The sequence below is a fragment of the Protomyctophum parallelum genome (assembly GCF_964188405.1).
Source record: "Protomyctophum parallelum genome assembly, chromosome: 23".
Taxonomy (NCBI): domain Eukaryota; kingdom Metazoa; phylum Chordata; class Actinopteri; order Myctophiformes; family Myctophidae; genus Protomyctophum; species Protomyctophum parallelum.
This window is the reverse complement of record NC_139715.1, coordinates 27966752-27986665: the sequence shown is the minus strand read 5'-3', so window position 1 is coordinate 27986665 and position 19914 is coordinate 27966752. Positions and strand designations below refer to the sequence as shown.

Here is a 19914-nt window from a genome sequence, read left to right as displayed (position 1 = left end):
CGTTAGCCGAAGCTAATGGACAGCGAACAACAACACGATATTATGCAACGGAACAGTGGTGGAGAAAACTGGACACCAATTTGCTAATCAGCAGAAACGTCCCTTACACACGCACACACACACACACGCACACACCTGTGCGTGCTGCTGACGCCATCAACCTTTGCACCGGCGTGTCAATTTGTGCGATCTCTCTCTCTCGCTCTCTATTAGCCGAAAGCGCTGACGTGCAGGACATCTTCGGCCGGTGGAGGAAAAAACAACAACAATGTTGATAGCCATCATTGTCGCCCCGACAGGCCGTTCCTGACGCGAGAGAGAGAGAGAGAGAGAGAGGGGGGGAGAGGAACCCAATGCCTATTTGCCAAAGTTATTTTCTCCACTCCATTACTGTGCAAATAGAAAGCAACATGGGCGCTATAGCACTATGAGAGAGGAAGAGAAATGTGGAGAGAGAGAGAGAATTTATTATTTTGTTTCATACACTGTATGTAATGCTTTGGCAATATAAGAATGCTTGTCATGCCAATAAAGTATATTTGAATTGAATTGAATTGAGAGAGAGAGACAGAGAGAGACAGAGAGACACAGACACAGACAGACAGACAGACAGACAGTGGAAGAGAGAGAGAGAGAGAGAGACAGACAGACAGACAGACAGACAGACAGACAGACAGACAGACAGTGGAAGAGAGAGAGAGAGAGAGAGAGAGAGAGAGAGACAGACAGACAGACAGACAGACAGACAGACAGACAGACAGACAGACAGACAGACAGACAGACAGGGCTGTTGTGACTATAGCTGGCCATTTCGGGACTACATTTGCAGCCCCACCAAAAAAAAAGAGAACGGTGCAGCACAAATTCGAGACCCTTCCTCCTCTCCACTCCAGTCAATCAATCAATCCATCTTCGGTGCGGGCGGGCGGGCGCGGGCGGGGGCTATCAGCGTGCATTATTTCTGTTCCACATCAATCAGCCCAAACGTTCGCTAACCACCAGCGCACCCACGAGAGCCCCCCCCCCCCCCCCCCCCCCCCATTGCCTTCCACTTGTGTTAGCGACCCTCGTCTATACAGAAGCCTGGGCCGTGCCTCAATGCACCTCTGATTACCTCCCATTTACCTCTGGCGAGCCGCAAGTGGCTCCCCGGTACCCAGACACAGTGCACTAACTGAGCACAGGCAGGAGAGAAGAAAATAACACACATTTGAGGCAGTGTAAAATGTGACATGCACGCGTCGCACGTACGTATACGTACGTAGTACCTATACGTACTCGCACAGAGATATCGTCGCTGTCGGGCAGAAACCTTGCATCTCCGTAGGGTTTTTTCTTTGGTTACCCCTAACAGTGGCATTGTTTTTTATTTTTTTAATATATTATTTTTATCCCACAATTTTGTAACCCATTTCTCACCCCTGTGTCAATTATCTAATGTGATCCTGGGCTCTACACGCCCTCCGCCAACCTGGGGAGAGCAACGGACTTGAACTCATGCTTCCTTCATGCATGAGTGTCCAAGTTGCTCCTTTACACCTGATAGGGGGGGAGTTTCCCTGGTTGGACGTAGCACGTTGGAAGGACCACGTTATTCCAACCAGTTCCTTTCCCCTCCATCAGGCGCCCCGGCTGGCCAGGGGGAGGCAGTTTAGAGACTAGGATTACTGCATGTTTTTTGTGAGGGTACCTACCCTATAGGGGGACACGGGGAGAACATGCAAACTCCACACAGAAAGGCCCTTTCGCCAACCCCGCCTTCAGGTATGGGCACTGATGACGCGGAGGACGACATGCCACCAGTGCCCACAGCGTCCACAGTGGGAATCGAACCCAGGACCTTCTAGCTGTGAGGCGACAGCACCACCGACTGTGTCACCGTGCCCCCTGGCAAAACATTTCTGAACGTGTTTTAAAGTGAAAGTGGTTACTGTAAGTGTGTCTGTGACTGTGTTTTTTATAAATATCGAATCAATGAAAAGTAGAGCTTTCCTTAGACAAACACGCACGCGTGCACGCCCACGCTCACAATCACACTACCACAAAGACATCGTCGTACAGCGACAGAAGAGGTGATTTTTCATTCAGTTATGATGACTGGGTTTGGAAACGCTGAGCATAGCTACAGCTGACCTTTACAGCCGGTCGCGATTGCAGAAGTACAGTACGAGGTCGGTGTGTGCGTGGGTGTGTGTCGTTTGAGTACAGTGTGCATTCATTGCATTTATTTGTTTTGTTTGTGTGTTTGTGCACGTAGTGTATGTGTGACACATTTGTCCAGAGGTACCTTTCACATGAAAGGCTTTGATAGGTACAGTACCTCTAGGCTTTAGCCTGGTACAGACGAAGGGGACACCACTGTGTGTGCATGTGCCTCTGTGTGTTTGTGCGAACTGGATCTTGGCGTTATGGGGGGAGAACTCATCACGCCCGACGGAGATTGCAAATAGCCCAGCTATGTTCTACTGCCAGTCATTACCGTCAGTATCACCTCGCTATGTTCTACTGCCAGTCATTACCGTCAGTATCACCTCGCTATGTTCTACTGCCAGTCATTACCGTCAGTATCACCTCCTCACTGCCTTCCCCTGACGCAATAGCAAGCACACACTGGCACACACACACACACACACACACACACACACACACACACACACACACACACACACACACACACACACACACACACACACACACACACACACACACACACGTATTATACTGTGTGAGAATATCAACCTTTTAAGGATGGTGATTTTATGAACACCATGTTACCATTTTGTGCCATTTGTTTTTTTATTCCAACTCTGAATCCAACATTAACAGATCTACAAGCACAAGCACCCTATACCTAAAAGCACATCTTGTAGCTTGTGTAGATCTGCTACGCCCCAACCCACAAAGGTCTTAACCTCTAATTCACACAATGGTTTTACACAATGTCCATTTCTCAAATTCTATACTGGAGACATTTGGCCCTCACCACGTCAATTGTAGTGATACACGCACGCACGCACAGTTTGCCCTGCGAGACACCAGCACAGAACTAAGAATATAACTGCCGCCTTCATGCCGACACGCTGGCTGAATAACCCGTTCTGACCCGAGATCAGATTCTAAAAATGTCTTCTACATACTGACAGTATTCTGAAAAAGCTATGTTTCTATGTCAGTCGTTCTTCGATTTTTCAAAAAAATAGCAGATCTACGAGCTTGTAGATCTGCTATTTTTCAATAGCTAAAGCATAGCATAATGCTATAACACCAAAAGGGGTTCCCGCCCCAAAATGGGATAACGGGAGTTAGAGCCCGGCGTGCTGTCTGTCTGTCGGGTCCGCTCGCCATTCTATTGGGCGAAATGCTCGGCGCTCTCGGAGTCAGTCGCCCTGTGGCCTCTCTGCTCAGTCGCTATAGATAGACTTACTGTATGGGTATTGGGTACAGTGACCCCCCCCCCCCCTCCCCCCTCCTATATAGCGCACGCTTCCAGAAATACAAGCCTTTTGTCTGGTCTGCGAGGGAGCGTTTTAATGGGAGGAGAGGTGAACCCACCGCATGCCACGAGTCTGGGGGGGGGGGGGGGGGGGGGGGGGGGGGGGGAATATGGCCCGCCGCCCTCTGGGCGGCGGGGGGATACCTTGTATGTCCAAGTATACAAGGTTATTAAACAGTTGCACGAGATCCGATGAAGTTCTTATTATTTAGTCACAAGTTCTTTCTTAACCTAAAGCAGTGGTTCTCCTCTAGTGGTCCTTGAGGGGGTTCCAGGTGGTCCCCCATGCAGCTAAATGATGGAGAAATGGACCCCTTATTGATCTGTAACTCTTCAGAGCGTAAAATGAAACCAAATTGGTCTCAATTTGGTATAGAATGATTTCCAAATTGGTTTCATTTTATGCTCTCGAGAGCTACGTTATTGTTAAACCTCTGGCATTACTTCATTTATACAAGAAGTCTACACAATTAGAGAACGTATAAGAATCCATCAACAACAACATATTCTTTAGTTATGTGGGTCTGAGAGAGACCAAGGCTCAAATGCCGAAAACATAACGGGCCTCGATATGAAAAGGGTTGAAAACTACGGACCTGAAAACTGGACCAGAACTGGTTCTGAACAGGGTTTTTTTTTACGTCTACAGCCAAACCTCTTCCCCCCAAAAAATTGCCAAAAATAGCCCCAAAAGCTCACAGCTTGGAAGATGGGCTATTTCCGGCTAACGTTATACCCCCGGAATACGCATGGTGTTTGAGTCGTTAATTTACTTGCCATCGGTTAAATATTCATAAAACCCACAGATTGACCTAACCACTTTCCCTTTCAACATTTGTCAAGAATATAGCGGATCAGCTATTTTTTGCTACTCTTGTACAATAGAGAAGGTATTAATATACTGTATGAAAAAAAAAAGTATAATATAATCTTGGCATGTGGAGATACATGGTTTCTACCCGACTGCAGAACAAACTCCAAAGTCCAAAGGAGTGTCACACCGGTTCTAAAGAAGGTTTTCAACACGGACACCCATAAGAGCTTTGCGACATGCAGAGTGACAGCGGTTAAACCATTAACAAGAAAAGAGACACCCCCCTTTTATTTATAAATAGAAATAAAACGGGGGGGGGGGGGGGGTGATTTCCGTGAGCGAGCGTTGCGCGGGCGGGCGGCTTTCACTCCTTTCTTTTGTCTGGGGATTAAAATAAAGACGTCCCAAACTCCCAACGCCACGCCATGCGCGTATCGGGGGGGGGCTTGGGAGCGATCCATGTATTAACCCATTCTGACCTGAGATCAGATTCTAAAATTGTCTTCTGAATCGTGACAGTTTTCTGAAAAAGCTATGTTTCTAACTTTCTATGTCAGTGGTTCTTCGATTTTTCAAAAATAGCAGACCTACAAGTTCATAGCGCGCCACTCGGTGGCGCGCTATGAGCTTGTAGATCTGCTATTTTTCAATAGCTAAAAGCATAGAATAATGCCAACACCAAAAGGGGTTCACGCCCAGAATGGGTTAACAATACGGTCTCAGCCTAAGCCACTGCCCATGAGCAAGAGCTTTGTTGCTCCGATAAACAGCAACGTTAGTTGCCAGGGGCTTTAAGTGTCATCGTAAGTGGAGATATCGTATGGGCTCAGTGTGTGTGTGTGTGTGTCATGTGCGTGCGTGTGTGTGTGTGTGTGTCATGTGCGTGCGTGCGTGTGTGTGTGTGTGTGTCACGTGCGTGCGTGCGTGCGCGCGTGTATGTGTCATGTGCGTGTGTGTGTCTACTCTTCTATATCTTCAGCCCAAATAAAGCATGGACAGGCTGAGGGCAGTAAAGAGCCTCACCGACAGGGGTCATGACCTTTTAGAAATGATAATCCGTCTCCATTATGGTTTCACACCAAACCAGCCTTATATGGAGAGACGTCTCACACTTTGCTGGTTTATTTATTTATATATATATATATATATATATATATATATATATATATATATATATATATATATTTATATATCTTGACGCGCTTGACGGTCGACGGCATGCAAAAACAGGAGATTCTTTGACGGTTTGAATGCATCATTGACATCTGAGACGTGGACACGACTCTGCTATTCCCTGCGTACCACTTTCATTTATTTTAATGACCAGAGTAGTGCATAGAATAGCAATCCGATATCTATATTACTCTCAGAACCTCAATGCATGCTTATCCAACATAAATGGGGGGGGGGGGGGGGGAGAAAAGGAATTGTTCAGTTTCTGTCTCTCGCCTGTATATATCCTGTGTAAGGCAGAGGATTTAGAAGAGACTCTCCGGTGATTCGTTAGGGCTATCTGGAATATAGACAGAGATATAGACGCATACGTTAGTGATCCCCAGAGGAGATTCGCCGGGTTCAGGTAAACTAGCGGAGGAGAGGCAAGTACAACATGCCAAGTGGAAGAGAACAATATACAAACAATATGAACAATCTATCAGAAAATAGTATGTATGTATGTATATTTGTGTATGTGTATGTGTATATTCCTGCACTATACCTGCATCGAGTGACCTTGGTACATAGAATTTGATCTATTGAAGATCCTGACCTTCAAATGTACATAATTTTTGTTTTGATTGTATTGCTGTATTGTTGTATTGTTCTTTCTGCTTTGGCAATGTAAACGTATGTTTTCTCATGCCAATAAAGCCCTTTGAATTGAATTGAATGTGTATGTGTATGTATGTGTATGTGTGTGTATCCTTGACAGCATTGTTAAATGTGAAATAATTATCCAAGCTACTGCTGTCATTGTTGTCTCACCCAGATGAAGGCCGGCTCCTTGTATAGTGCATAGGGCCCCTGGCATATGGGGCCCCTGGCATAGGGCCCCTGGCATAGGGCCCCTGGCATATAGGGCCCCTGGCATAGGGCCCCTGGCATAGGGCCCCTGGCATATAGGGCCCCTGGCATAGGGCCCCTGGCATAGGGCCCCTGGCTATTCTGCCAAATATACATTTTCCACCACTTTGCGTTTTTTTTCTTTTCGAAACACACTTTCTTTTGCTATACTACTGGAACATTAGCTGCGTGGAGTCAAGTGATCAAGATGTAGATATTTCATATTCCATTCCAATTGGCCCACGATTGGCTTCCAAACATATTTGGAAATAACCAATAGTCTCGAAAAAATTCTACAAATTTGGGAGCATGCAAGCATGTCACCGAGGGTAAAACCAGGCATTACGACGCAATCAAGGCCGCGCAAACATACATTAGTGGCAACAATATCAACTGTACATTAAGTCGACTAAAATATTATATTTAGTCGATTAAACTAAACTAAAACCAAGACTTTCGGATGACTAAAATATGACTAAAACTAAATGAAATTGTATTCAAAAGACTATATGATTAAAACTAAATCAAGCACTGGGCACAGTTGGCGAGAATTCATCTTCGTTTTGCGGAGAGACACATTCCGCAGCCTTCCTGCCCCCCCCCCCCCCCCATCCCTGCCACGGAGTAGCTTGTTATTTCTAGCAGGAGGCTCAGGTGTGCTCCTAGAAAGCAGTCTTTATTCAAGGTCCCCGCATTGATTCCAGCTCCCAAGGTGCCCGGCAGACCTGTTTTTATCAACTTCAACAATATCATCGACCTTGCAGCGCTGAACTCTGTATGCCTGTGTGTGTGTGGCGTGCTGTGCATGTGTGCGAGTGTGTGTGTGTGCGCTCGCGTGCGTGCATGTGGGGTCTTTGAGTTTGACGTTCCTGATGAGAGCCCGGTGGAATTCCCTCTCCGCCAACAGGGACCATAGCATCAAACTCACTCAGTAGCTCATAGCAACGGAAAGCTCCCGAAAGTCCAACTCCCCCGGTTCCCTCTCGTCTCTCCGAAAGGAGCCGATATCGTGATATTCAAACATTAGATACTCATAAAATATGGAGGGGCTTTGGGGTTGGAGGACGCGGTTTGTTACTGTACTGTATATACTGTATGTATGTATGCGCACTTCTCCCATGGCGACGTTGGTTAGACTTCCACGAACACACAAAGTCACAACGTTTCTTCCCCGTGGGGGGGCGATTGATATTGGGGGAAAAGTTCCCGATAACCCATTCTGACCTGAGATCAGATTCTAAAAATGTCTTCTACATCCTGACAGTTTTCTGAAAAAGCTATGTTTCTATGTCAGTCGTTCTTCGATTTTTCAAAAATAGCAGACCTACAAGCTCGTAGCGCGCCACTCGGTGGCGCGCTATGAGCTTGTAGATCTGCTGTTTTTCAATAGCTAAAGTATAACATAATGCTAACACCAAAAGGGGTTCCCTCCCTCCCGCCCAGAATGGGATAAGATGTCGGAGATAACGAATAGGGGTCACGGAGGAGGAGGAGGGGCGATGTCCGCTCCTTGTTTCCGACGCGACCCGAGCGTGGCAGAGCAGGGAATTCTGGCGTCGCGGTCATCCATTACGCGCCATTGACCGATGGCGGTGCCGAGACAACCGACCCTTAATGAGCTGCGAACCAAACACAGTGCGATAGCAGTCGATATAGCGAGAGGATAAATTATTAATAGCGTGTTATTTGTTTCCCCTTGCAGGTATAACACGGCAAGGGAGGAGTGTGTAGGAACAGAAGGCGGTACTGTACTGTACCGAGCTTTTTGGATGAGGTGGATTCGTGGATTTACCAGAAATTAAAGTTTGCGACACAGCACTGCAGTTTGAAATTGATTCTATATAGAATATTCTAATATCCTGTAGATATAATTTATTTTGACCACAATTAACCCATTCTGAACGGAAACCCATTTTGGTGTTAGCATCATGTTATGCTTTAGCTATTGAAAAATAGCAGATCTACAAGCTCATAGCGCGCCACCGAGTGGCGCGCTACAAGCTTGTAGGTCTGCTATTTTTGAAAAATCAAAGAACGACTGACATTTTTAGAATCTGATCTCAGGTCAGAATGGGTTAATCAGACCAGTGTGTGTCCAGTGGAAACCTCGTATGAATCTGATCTCAGGTCAGAATGGGTTAAGCCGTATTTTATAATTCATCATACAGGGAAAAAATGCCAATCTACAGGCGTGCTACACTCTTGAGTGTCTATATTTTCGCTCATTATGAAATCACCCACTGCTGTAGTTGTATGATAAAGGGGGAGGGGTTAGGGGAGGGGCTGATAATGTGATGTCACTATATTACCGTTTATTTCATTGGCCCGTTTGACCGTCAAGGGTTCAGCCTCCAGGAAGAAAACCTAAATGCAAAGTCAATACACCATTGCACATAAAAATAAATCCAGGGTGTCTAATGAAGTACTGTCACCTCATAAGACACATGAAAAAAAAGGCTTAATACAGTGTGTGACACATGTTATTAAATGGATATGAACCCAGGACGACACACAGTCTATTCTTATACATGACGTGTGAGTCAGCAGGAGCGGTCGCTCTTGTTTTGTTTTGGCTGGTTGTTTAGCTTGCATGAAATGCAGTGACCTCTGTAACTATTTGCACGGCATCACAGAGCATTATTTTAATTGAAGGTTACTTGCCGGCCATGGGGAGTGTACTGGGAAGCACCGTTGCCGGTTTTTTTCTCCTTCTGTATGAGCGTGTGTGTGTGTGTGTGTGTGTGTGTGTGCGTATGTGTGTGTGTGTGCGTGCGTGCTTCCGCGCACGCGTACGGTCATTCTATGCAGAGGGAAACATTCCTGACGTGCCGTGACTTCTAAAAGCGTGCCATCCATAAAAGCTCTGTGGACTTAATGTCATCTGTCCCTTTACAGTCGTTTTGCATTCCAGTGTTTGGAGACAGAGAGGACAGCTGGGACTATAATGTCATTCTGTGACTATAATGTCATTCTGGGACTATAATATCATTCTGTGACTATAATATCATTCTGTGACTATAATATCATTCTGTGACTATAATATCATTCTGTGACTATAATATCATTCCAGTGACACAGAGGACAGATGGGACTATAATATCATTCCAGTGACACAGAGGACAGTTGGGACTATAATATTATTCCAGTGACACAGAGGACAGTTGGGACTATAATATTATTCCAGTGACAGAGGACAGCTGGGACTATAATATCATTCCAGTGACACAGAGGACAGATGGGACTATAATATCATTCCAGTGACACAGAGGACAGTTGGGACTATAATATCATTCCAGTGACACAGAGGACAGATGGGACTATAATATCATTCCAGTGACACAGAGGACAGTTGGGACTATAATATCATTCCAGTGACACAGAGGACAGATGGGACTATAATATCATTCCAGTGACACAGAGGACAGATGGGACTATAATATCATTCCAGTGAAACAGAGGACAGATGGGACTATAATATCATTCTGCGACTATAATATCATTCCAGTGAAACAGAGGACAGATGGGACTATAATATCATTCCAGTGAAACAGAGGACAGATGGGACTATAATATCATTCCAGTGAAACAGAGGACAGATGGGACTATAATATCATTCTGCGACTATAATATCATTCCAGTGACAGAGGACAGCTGGGACTATAATATCATTCCAGTGACACAGAGGACAGATGGGACTATAATATCATTCCAGTGACACAGAGGACAGTTGGGACTATAATATCATTCCAGTGACACAGAGGACAGATGGGACTATAATATCATTCCAGTGACACAGAGGACAGATGGGACTATAATATCATTCCAGTGACACAGAGGACAGATGGGACTATAATATCATTCCAGTGACACAGAGGACAGTTGGGACTATAATATCATTCCAGTGAAACAGAGGACAACTGGGACTATAATATAATTCCAGTGACACAGAGGACAGCTCGGACTATAAATCCTATAAATCTGCCGCCTTCAAACTTTTTTTAACCCATTTAGGCCTGACGTCGACATTTTAAAAATGTATTTATTTCTGAAAAACCTCATGTTTCTAATATCAGAGTATTTGAGTTAAAAACTGAAACTCTGAAAGAATATATATTCAAAGATTTGAGGCACATTTTCACGATTTTTCAAAAACAGCAGACCTACAAGTTCTTGTAGCTTGTAGATCTGCTATTTTTCAATAGCTAAAGTATAACGTAATGCTTAAAACACCAAAAGGGGTCCCCGCCCAAAATGGGTTAATGTCACAGACGGACTCCCACATTGACTTCTGATAGACCATGACCCCCGATAGGAGTTATGTTGTTTATGTTTGATATTACGGTTTTCAAATTAACACCTGTCTGCCCTCTTTTCTCTCTCTCTCTCTCTGACCTCGTCCGTGACCCGTGGAAAGCCTCCGTCTTACGATAATAATGGCAGAAAAAATAATGCCAGGGCACTTCAGGAGAGATTGTACATATATTATTTATATATATTTTTTTTATTTTTTTTAAATAATAAATATGTGCAGACCGGCGGTCGAGTGCTCGAGCGTCTGATTTGGGTAACCTCTCCTGAATTCGAAGTGCCCTGCCATTATTCTCCCAGATTCAAGTTGCACGTACAATGTCCTTCAACCTGAAGGACATTCCACTTCTCTTCTCCATGTGCACTAATAACGTGTTTGCGGTCACAAGATCCCAAGGCCTTTTACGCGTCTGCATTCATCATGAAACATGCGTAAGCTAAGAAAGTAACAGTGGAATATCTATATAATGAAACTATACATATAAACTATACTATGCTATACATTATGTACTATGACGTGCTATGACTACATACAATTATAGTGCTGTCTACATAACATGCTATAAGTCTGTATCAAATGCTATCTAGCATTTCTGTAGACTTAGATAGCATTTGATACAGACTTATAGCATGTTATGTAGACTATAATTGTATGTAGTCATAGCACGTCATAGTACATATGTGTGGCATAATAAAGTATATATGTATAGTTTCATTATATAGATATTCCACCGTTACTTTCTTAGCTTACGCATGTTTCATGATAAATGCTTTTTATGTGATGTATTCCCATGCTTTTTTGTTCTTGCTTAATGTAAGTCTCTCTGGATTAAGAGCGTCTGCTAAATGCCTAAATTGTCTGTGTTGTAGCCAACGGCCGCATCGCTGCCTTTTTTGGCCTGATTTAACCGGCTAAATAAAATGAAGGATGAAAAAAAAAACCCCACAAACTCACGTGTTTCCACAATAGCCAGACGCTTGTTGTTGTTGCTTCCATTGATTTCCCTAGGCGACATGCTTAACTTTAGCCCATCCCCTAAGCTTAACCTAGCTCTAATTCTAAGCCCTTGAAGGAATTCACATGGCTTATTTTCTACCTTATCCCATTCTGACCGGGCACCCATTTTGGTGTCAGCATCATGTTATGCTTTAGCTATTTAAAAATAGCAGATCTACAAGCTCATATCGCGCCACCGAGTGGCGCGATACGAGCTTGTAGGTCTGCTATTTTTGAAAAAACGAAGAACGACTGACATTTTTAGAATCTGATCTCAGGTCAGAATGGGTTCATCAGACCAGTGTGTGTCCGGCGGAAACCTTGTATGAATCTGATCTCAGGTCAGAATGGGTTATTTCCATTTACTAATTATGGGGCTGTCTATAACGTCAAACAATACCGATACAGTGTATAGCATGCTGCTTCAATGGGACCACACGGACCATCATTCATACACATCTGCAGAGAAAGGGGTGCTTTATCCACTTAAGCCCTGTACATAATGTGAACCAGCGCTAGATGGTTATAATCACGGTCATGTGGGAATTATTATTCAGCAGACAATGGAGAAAATATATAGAAAATAACCAAATGGACCCAATGTATAGTTATATAAGATTTTGATAATCATTTTCATTTGTTCAATATTTCTAAAAAAACCCACAGACATACTTCACAGCATTCATGGACACAAAGTAAAATAATTTACGAAAAAACAAAAAAAAACACAAAAAGATTAAATTATTATGGGGATGATATGAACGTTTTAACCTGCACGTTAAGACATACTAGGCCTACTGAACTTAATTCCATATAGCTCCGTTTTTTGATTGATTTGACTGCACAGCGGAGATGAAGAAAATCAGAAGTATAGAAAAGCGGGGGGGATGTGACACTTTAGTGGCCAATTAGTTCAGGAAATCTGCACAGTTAAGTATTAAATTATGTAAATGCAAGTTGAAGCTTGTCCTGTCAAATCACAGTGGCATTGTGGTTGAAGAAAGAGACAGTGAGTCTCTTATCATATCCCCTCGCGTGCTTCCCGAATTCAGGGTCCTAATTGAAGCCGCAATTATGTTTGATTGTGGCAGTGGTGGAGAAGAGGACTCGTAGTTTTTACTCAAGTTAACCCATTTTGACCCGAGATCATATTCTAAAAATGTCTTCTATATCCTGATAGTTTTCTGAAAAAGCTGCGTTTATATGTCAGTCGTTAAAAAAAATAGCAGACCTACAAGTACGAGCTTGTAGATCTGCTATTTTCCAATAGCTAAAGCATAACATAATGCTAACACCAAAATGGGTTCCCGCCCCAAAATGGGTTAAAGTATTAATACCACAATGTAGAAATACTCGGTTGCAAGTTAAAAGTCCTGCATTCAAAATGTACTTGATAAAAAGTATAACAGAGAGTTCTGAGAGTGCCGAATACCAATGCTTGTTTCTCCTTCCCAATACCGCCTTGATTGGTACCCATAACTTGTGTATCGGTCGGTACCGAGTGCCTATTCTGTCCCATACCAGGTAATCTAGGTCTAGGTCATGGTTCTCAAAGTGGGGTGTGTACAGAGTGTACAAATGGAACCAAATGGACCCCTAGGGTTAATTTGGTTCCATTAGTACATCCTCAAGAGTTACGGGGGTGATTGAAATTAAATAGTTTGAGAACCACAGATCTAGGAGTAAATTAAATTCCGTTAATAATTGTTAAAGTGCATCTGCAAGTTAGGAAAAACAATATTGTAAAATAGTACAGTAAGAGACAGTATGAAACAGTAGTGCAACATCAACTGAAACATTCAAAATATTACAATATCTTCGTGAGATAAATGACGTGGTATCGGAAAAGCATTGACTGGCATACTTGTCCAGCATTTTAGGCAGCTTTTCCGATACTTCGGAATAACCGGAGCGGCCGGAACGACCTGCGGTCGCAATAATGAATGGCATTTTTATAGTGCTTGTCCAAGTGCTCAAAGCGCTTTACAATGGTTCATTCATTCATTCATTCATACATTGGGAGGTGAAGCGGCGAACAGTTGACGCCAGCGTCCTCACTTCTCACATTCACACACCAATGGTGGCGAGCTCACACCGACCGACTCATTGGACGACATGCTCTACCCTCCTGACCCACAGCCGCCAATATACTGTATGGGAACTGAACTCTCCCCTCTCGTCCGAACCCGGCACCCCACCTGGCCGGCCAGGCCACCCCCTTGACTCCTGAGGTTCGTCCGAACCCCGCACCCCACCTGGCCTGGCCTGCCCTACTGTATGGGAACAACTGAACTCTCCCCTCTCGTCCGAACCCTGCACCCCATCTGGCCTGGCCTGCCCTACTGTATACTGTATGGAACAACTGAACTCTCCCCTCTCGTCCGAAACCCTGCACCCCATCTGGCCTGGCCTGCCCTACTGTATACTGTATGGAACAACTGAACTCTCCCCTCTCGTCCGAACCCGGCACCCCGCCTGGCCTGGCCTGCCCCGCCACTCGGCCAGGCCACCCCCTTGACTCCTGAGGTTCCTTATGTCACCACCTGGCTCCGTGCCACACGGCTGAATTAAAGCCCATTATGAAAGGCTGACAGGGCCATTAAGAAGACGTATGGTCAGAGACCCTCCCATGCTCTTTGTCTCCCCCTGTCTCCACAAGGGTTTGTCCCCTGGCAGGCAGGCAGGCAGGCAGCCGCCGCAGGCATAGATTACTGCGTGTGCAGAAATGCATGCGTGTCTACTCCTCTGTATCTCCAGCCCAAATAAAGCATGGACTCCCGTTTGTCTGTGAGAGCGCCAATCCCCTCCAAAACAGCGTATATTTGTTTGTTTGCTTGTATCACTGTCCTTCCTTCTGTGTCGCTGTGCATTTGTGGTGTGCATACATACCGCAAGTACAGTGTGTGGTGCACGTTTTTGTGTGTGTGTGTGTGTGTGTGTGTGTGTGTGTGTGTGTGTGTGTGTGTGTGTGCATATTACACTGCACCTGCATACTGCGTGTTTAAGTTTGCGTGTGGCGAACACAAAACAGGTTGATTTATGGTCTTATGAATTAAGGCCTACCTGTAGCGAGGAGAAATACAAGCTGGAAGTAATTGAGTTTGGGCAGTGATCTGATGTATATGAGGTGCGTGTGTGTGCGCGTTTCTCTGTCAGTGTGTGTGTACGCGTGGGGTCTGTCAGTGACAACATTCCGCTTTGATCTGGCCAGAGGTTTGTCTGACAAGAGTAATCTCTCACTCACACACACACACACACACACACACACACACACACACACACACACACACACACACACACACACACACACACACACACACACACACACACACACACACACAGTCTCCCTCTACTCACACAAATCCACATTTGCAGTAGTAGCACTGTCCAGACTCCCTAGGGGTCATGGACTGTAGGACAGGAGGGGGGGGGGGGGGAGATGGGGGGAAGGGGGGGGAGGAGGGGGGGGTTTAGATGATGGATGACAGTGAGGCGCATCGTGGCAGGTGTGTTCACAGCCCAGCGGGGGACAATTTATAGATTGGACAGAACAGTGAGTACTGATCGCTGACACCTCACCTCCTCCCAGTGTCTGTGTGCGTGCGTTTGTGCGTACATACGTGCGTGTGCGGTTGTGAGCGGAATGTGTGATTACGTCTGATGCAGTCATGTTCTCTTTTTTTTTTTGTTCTTTTCCTTCTTTCTTTTTTGAGGCATTAAAAGAAAAGGTCTAAAAATGTCCCAAGGGCCGATTTGGATCCAAACTATCATTTAACTATATAGGGACCCGCTGGAAATCCCTGCAAGGACCCCCTGGGGGGGTCCCCGGACCCCACTTTGGGAACCACTGCCACTAAGCCATTCTGACCCGAGATCAGATTAAAAAAATGTCTTTTACATCCTGACAGTTTTCTGAAAAAGCTATGTTTCTATGTCAGTCGTTCTTCGATTTTTCAATAGCTATAAAGCATAACATAATGCTAACACCAAAAGGGGTTCCCGGCCCGCCCAAAATGGGCTAACGTACAGTAGTATATCAAAACAAGAGTCCTTGGAAAAATAAAAAAGCTGAAAGTTTCAGAAGCACTGCAGTGTGACGTTCCACATCACAACCATCCATCCAGTCCACCTCCGAGGCCATGGAACCTGGCTGTCACCAGAGCATCCATCTGAGAAGGGAAAGCACACCGACAGAGGCCACGCTCTCTCTCTGGCTCACTGAACCTCTGCCAGTTCGCTACACTTGGCCGAGTGACGCGCATTATAGCGACTCACCTCTGCCGAACCGACCGCGCCTAGACGACTAGACCATACAGTATGCAGTAGGGCTGCGAATCTTTAGGTGTCCCACGATTCGATTCGATTCCGATTCTTGGGGTGACGATTCGATTAAAAAACGATCTTTTCGATTTTTCCGATTCTCGATTCAAAAAAGATTTTTTTCCGATTCTAAAGCAGTTTTTTATTTTTATTAAAAACAATTAAATTGAATTTTAGCATGATCTACTCCAGTCTTCTGGCATGAAAGCAGAGTACATTTAGTAAAAAGCTTGTATAATTGTAAAGGTTTTATCAACTGAATGATTTAAACACACAAAGTTTAAATCCAAGAGTAAGAACATGTCTCATTTATTTAGCTTGCACAAATTTGAACCAGTACAAGTTACAAAATCTCTTCTCACTCAATACCAGAACAATACATTAGTATTAAAACAGGTGTAAAATAAATACAATTGGCAGGCTTAGCTTAGCTGGTAGTAAATGCACTATGCAGAAACCCAGGCCATAATGCATTGCATGCACAGGTAGTACCTGTGCATGTTTTTTTGTTTTTTTTGCACAAATGTACCTGTCAGGTACAGGTACATTTGTGAAAAAATAATAATAATTGGGAAATGAGAATCGATTCTGAATCGGACGGCATTAGAATCGCGATTCTAACTCGAATCGATTTTTTTGACAGCCCTAGTATGCAGTGTTGTTTTCGTCGACTAAAACTAAGACGAAAAATGTTCGTCGACTACGTTTTTTCACTGATGAAAAATAAATGGTAACTGAATGAAAACTAAGCTACGATGACTAAAACTAAGACTAAATATATTGACAATTTCGTCAACACATAAAAAACAGACTAAAATGTTAGGAAGGGACTTAAGTGGACAAGAGTATAAGACACACGTCATTTTACACTAGGTTTCATGCTGACAATAGCCGATCTACAAGCTCACAATGTGTCGCGGCGTGACGCGTTGTGAGCTTGTAGATCAGCTATTTTCAGCAATTGTGAAATATGTCATAATTATGCTACACATGTTGGGACTTGGGAGCCTGCCACGGGTGAGTTTTAACCCGCAGCACGGGTTAGTTGTAACCGGCAGCGCATGTTCGGGAGCGACTGTGTTGTCGAACTATAATGCCTGTCGTTAGTATGTCTAAGCAACGTATGCACCCCGTTTTTTTGTGTTTTTTTTTTATTATTATTGTTGTCAGTCACATGGCCGTGATGCTGTCACAACCCAGAAAGACTGAGCCAGTCAACCCACTGGCCAGCAGACCGGTCGTCAACCAAACCAGCCGAGCCAGTCATACAGCAGAACGGCCTATCAACAACACATAGGCCAGCAAACAGGCCAAGCAAGTCAACCATAACCCATCCTGACCCGAGATCAGATTCTATAAACGTCTTCTACATCCTGACAGTTTTCTGAAAAAGCTATGTTTCTGTGTCAGTCGTTCTTCGATTTTTCTAAAAATAGCAGACCTACGAGCTCTATGAGCTTGTAGATCTACTATTTTTCAATAGCTAAAGCATAACATGATGCCAACACCAAAAGGGGTTCCCACTGAATGGGATAATACAGGCAGCCAGCAGAGCAGCAGGCCAGTCAGCCAGATAGTCAGCCAGCCAGCCAGCCAGCGCGTCAAACCTGAGCACCGCTAGCTAGCCAGGCGGTCTTGTCAACCAAACCAGTAAGCTAATGATCTCGCGGCTATCGTGCTCTTTGGTTCCTCCGGCTGCTGTCCCTCCTGCCAAACGCAAACAGCTGAGGGATTATAGACATGGCAGCTGTACGGCTGTGTTCGGTATCCGTCTCACCGTCCACTGGAAACCCTGCATGTCAACGCGTAGCGTTGTACTATAGAGGTTTTGGATCAAATGTGGCCATTGTTTACATTTAGTCACAAGCCTCTCTGTTAATACTTTCTGACCTGAGATCAGATTCATACGAGGTTTTCCACTGGACACACACTGGTCTGATTAACCCATTCTGACCTGAGATCAGATTTAAAAAAATGTCAGTCGTTCTTAGATTTTTCAAAAATAGCAGACCTACAAGCTCGTATCGCGCCACTCGGTGGCGCGATATGAGCTTGTAGATCTGCTATTTTTCAATAGATAAAGCATAACATGATGCTGACACCAAAATGGGTGCCCGGTCAGAATGGGTTAATACTTTCCCATTGGTTTAATTAATTATAAAACACCACAGATGGTTAAACCACTTTTGACTTTCAAACGCTTCTCAAACAGCGGTGAAACTACAGCAGATCTACAAGCTCTACTATAGCAGATCTACCTGCGCGAGCTCATTGCGACGTGTTTGTGAGCTTTGTAGATCTGCTATTTGTCCTGCCTTGGTGCGACAATACGGTACGACAATGTATGGCATTATTTTTAAAAAAAATCACACCCGTGTGAACTGAGTGGTGCGACTCCCCTGCCTCTCTCATTAGCAGGCAACAGTGCAGCACAATCTCTCTCTCTCTGTGTTTCTGGCACAACAGCGCCACTTTTGCCACTACTGGTACTCTAAACATAGTCACATAGGTTAGGACGGACATTGCTGTTCCTTGGAGTGGTTGCACCAATCAAAAAATAATAATAATATGAAAATCCCCAAACAATTGAAATATGGAGATACAAGGTTTGTGTCGGAAAAGCGATGTATTGTTCATTGATGGGGTGGGGTGGAGGGGGGGAGGGGGGGGGGGCTGGCTGCAAGTCAACGGTATAGTACTGAAGATCAATGTGTTCTAATCTAACGCATGAATACCCTGAAAGTTGATGCTGAGAAAACGCAGCTTTGGGTCAGCGTGTGTGTGTGTGTGTGTGTGTGTGTGTGTGTGTGAGTGTGTGCGTGCATGTGCGTTTGTTTACTAGCGTGAGGAGGAGAGACGTCGGTGTGCAATCATTCAATTTTCCTCACTACGAGCATGTGCTTACACGACAGGTCCATTTGCGTGCCTGCGTGTGCACACATTAGCATGGTATGTAACCTCCGTAACATTACCTGACTGCATGCCACAGACCGTAACGTATGGCCTATATTTATATACAGACTCCTGTGCAAGCAGAGGTTCCCAAAGTGGGGTCCGGGGGTCCTTGAGGGAGTTCCAGGGGGTCCCCCTGCACTGCAGCTATGATGGATAGTTAGGAACCAATTGGACCCAGAGTGTACAAATGGAACCATTAGTTGGGGGGGTGCCTTAACCCATTTTGGGCGGTAACCCCGTTTGGTGTAAGCATTATGTTATGCTTTAGCTATTGAAAAATAGCAGATCTACAAGCTCATAGCGCGCCACCGAGTGGCGCGCTACGAGCTTGTAGGTCTGCCATTTTTGAAAAGTCGAAGAACGACTGACATAGAAACATAGCTTTTTCAGAAAACTGTCAGGATGTAGAAGACATTTATAGAATCGTTCCCAGGTCAAAATGGGTTAATTGATAGTTACAAGTGAAGACTGACAGGAAAGAGGGAGAGAGAGAGAGAAGGATGCAGCAAAGGTCAGCATGAGCGGGACTCGAACACACGACACGCTGTCGCCTGGACCGCTATAGGCCCGCGGGCGCCCCGTATAGATCTCCAACTCTTCTTGAGAGCATGAAATGAAACTCTCACTTCAGACGGGTCTGATTTTTCTTTTTTTTATACCGAGCGGAGGTATGCTTCTCCATCTGTATGTACAGCCAGCCGTATTATAACCTCACCTGACAAACATAGAACAGAAAAACTTCCATTTCTACGGCGTCTATGATATCAGCGCTGGAGGTATGTGTGCCTTGTTATCTCCCCACAGGGCCCGGCCAGCGGAGACTCCAGGAATGCAGCCAATGTATGCATGCATGTGGAGTGGACCAGTGTGGCTACTAGCCTACTATTCCAGTCCTCTGTCTCTCCCCCTCTCTCTCCCTCTCCCTCTCTGTCTCTCTCTCTCTCTCTCCTTCAGTTCAACATGACA

General features: G+C 44.9%; 1 protein-coding gene across 1 annotated transcript in view; it reads right to left on the bottom strand.

The window, feature by feature from the left end:
- Positions 1–19914, bottom strand: part of LOC310853982 (receptor tyrosine-protein kinase erbB-4-like) — a gene marked incomplete at its 3' end in the record, with an annotated part of 499617 nt that overhangs the window by 417056 nt on the left and 62647 nt on the right. The gene's annotated exons all lie outside the window — the stretch shown is intronic.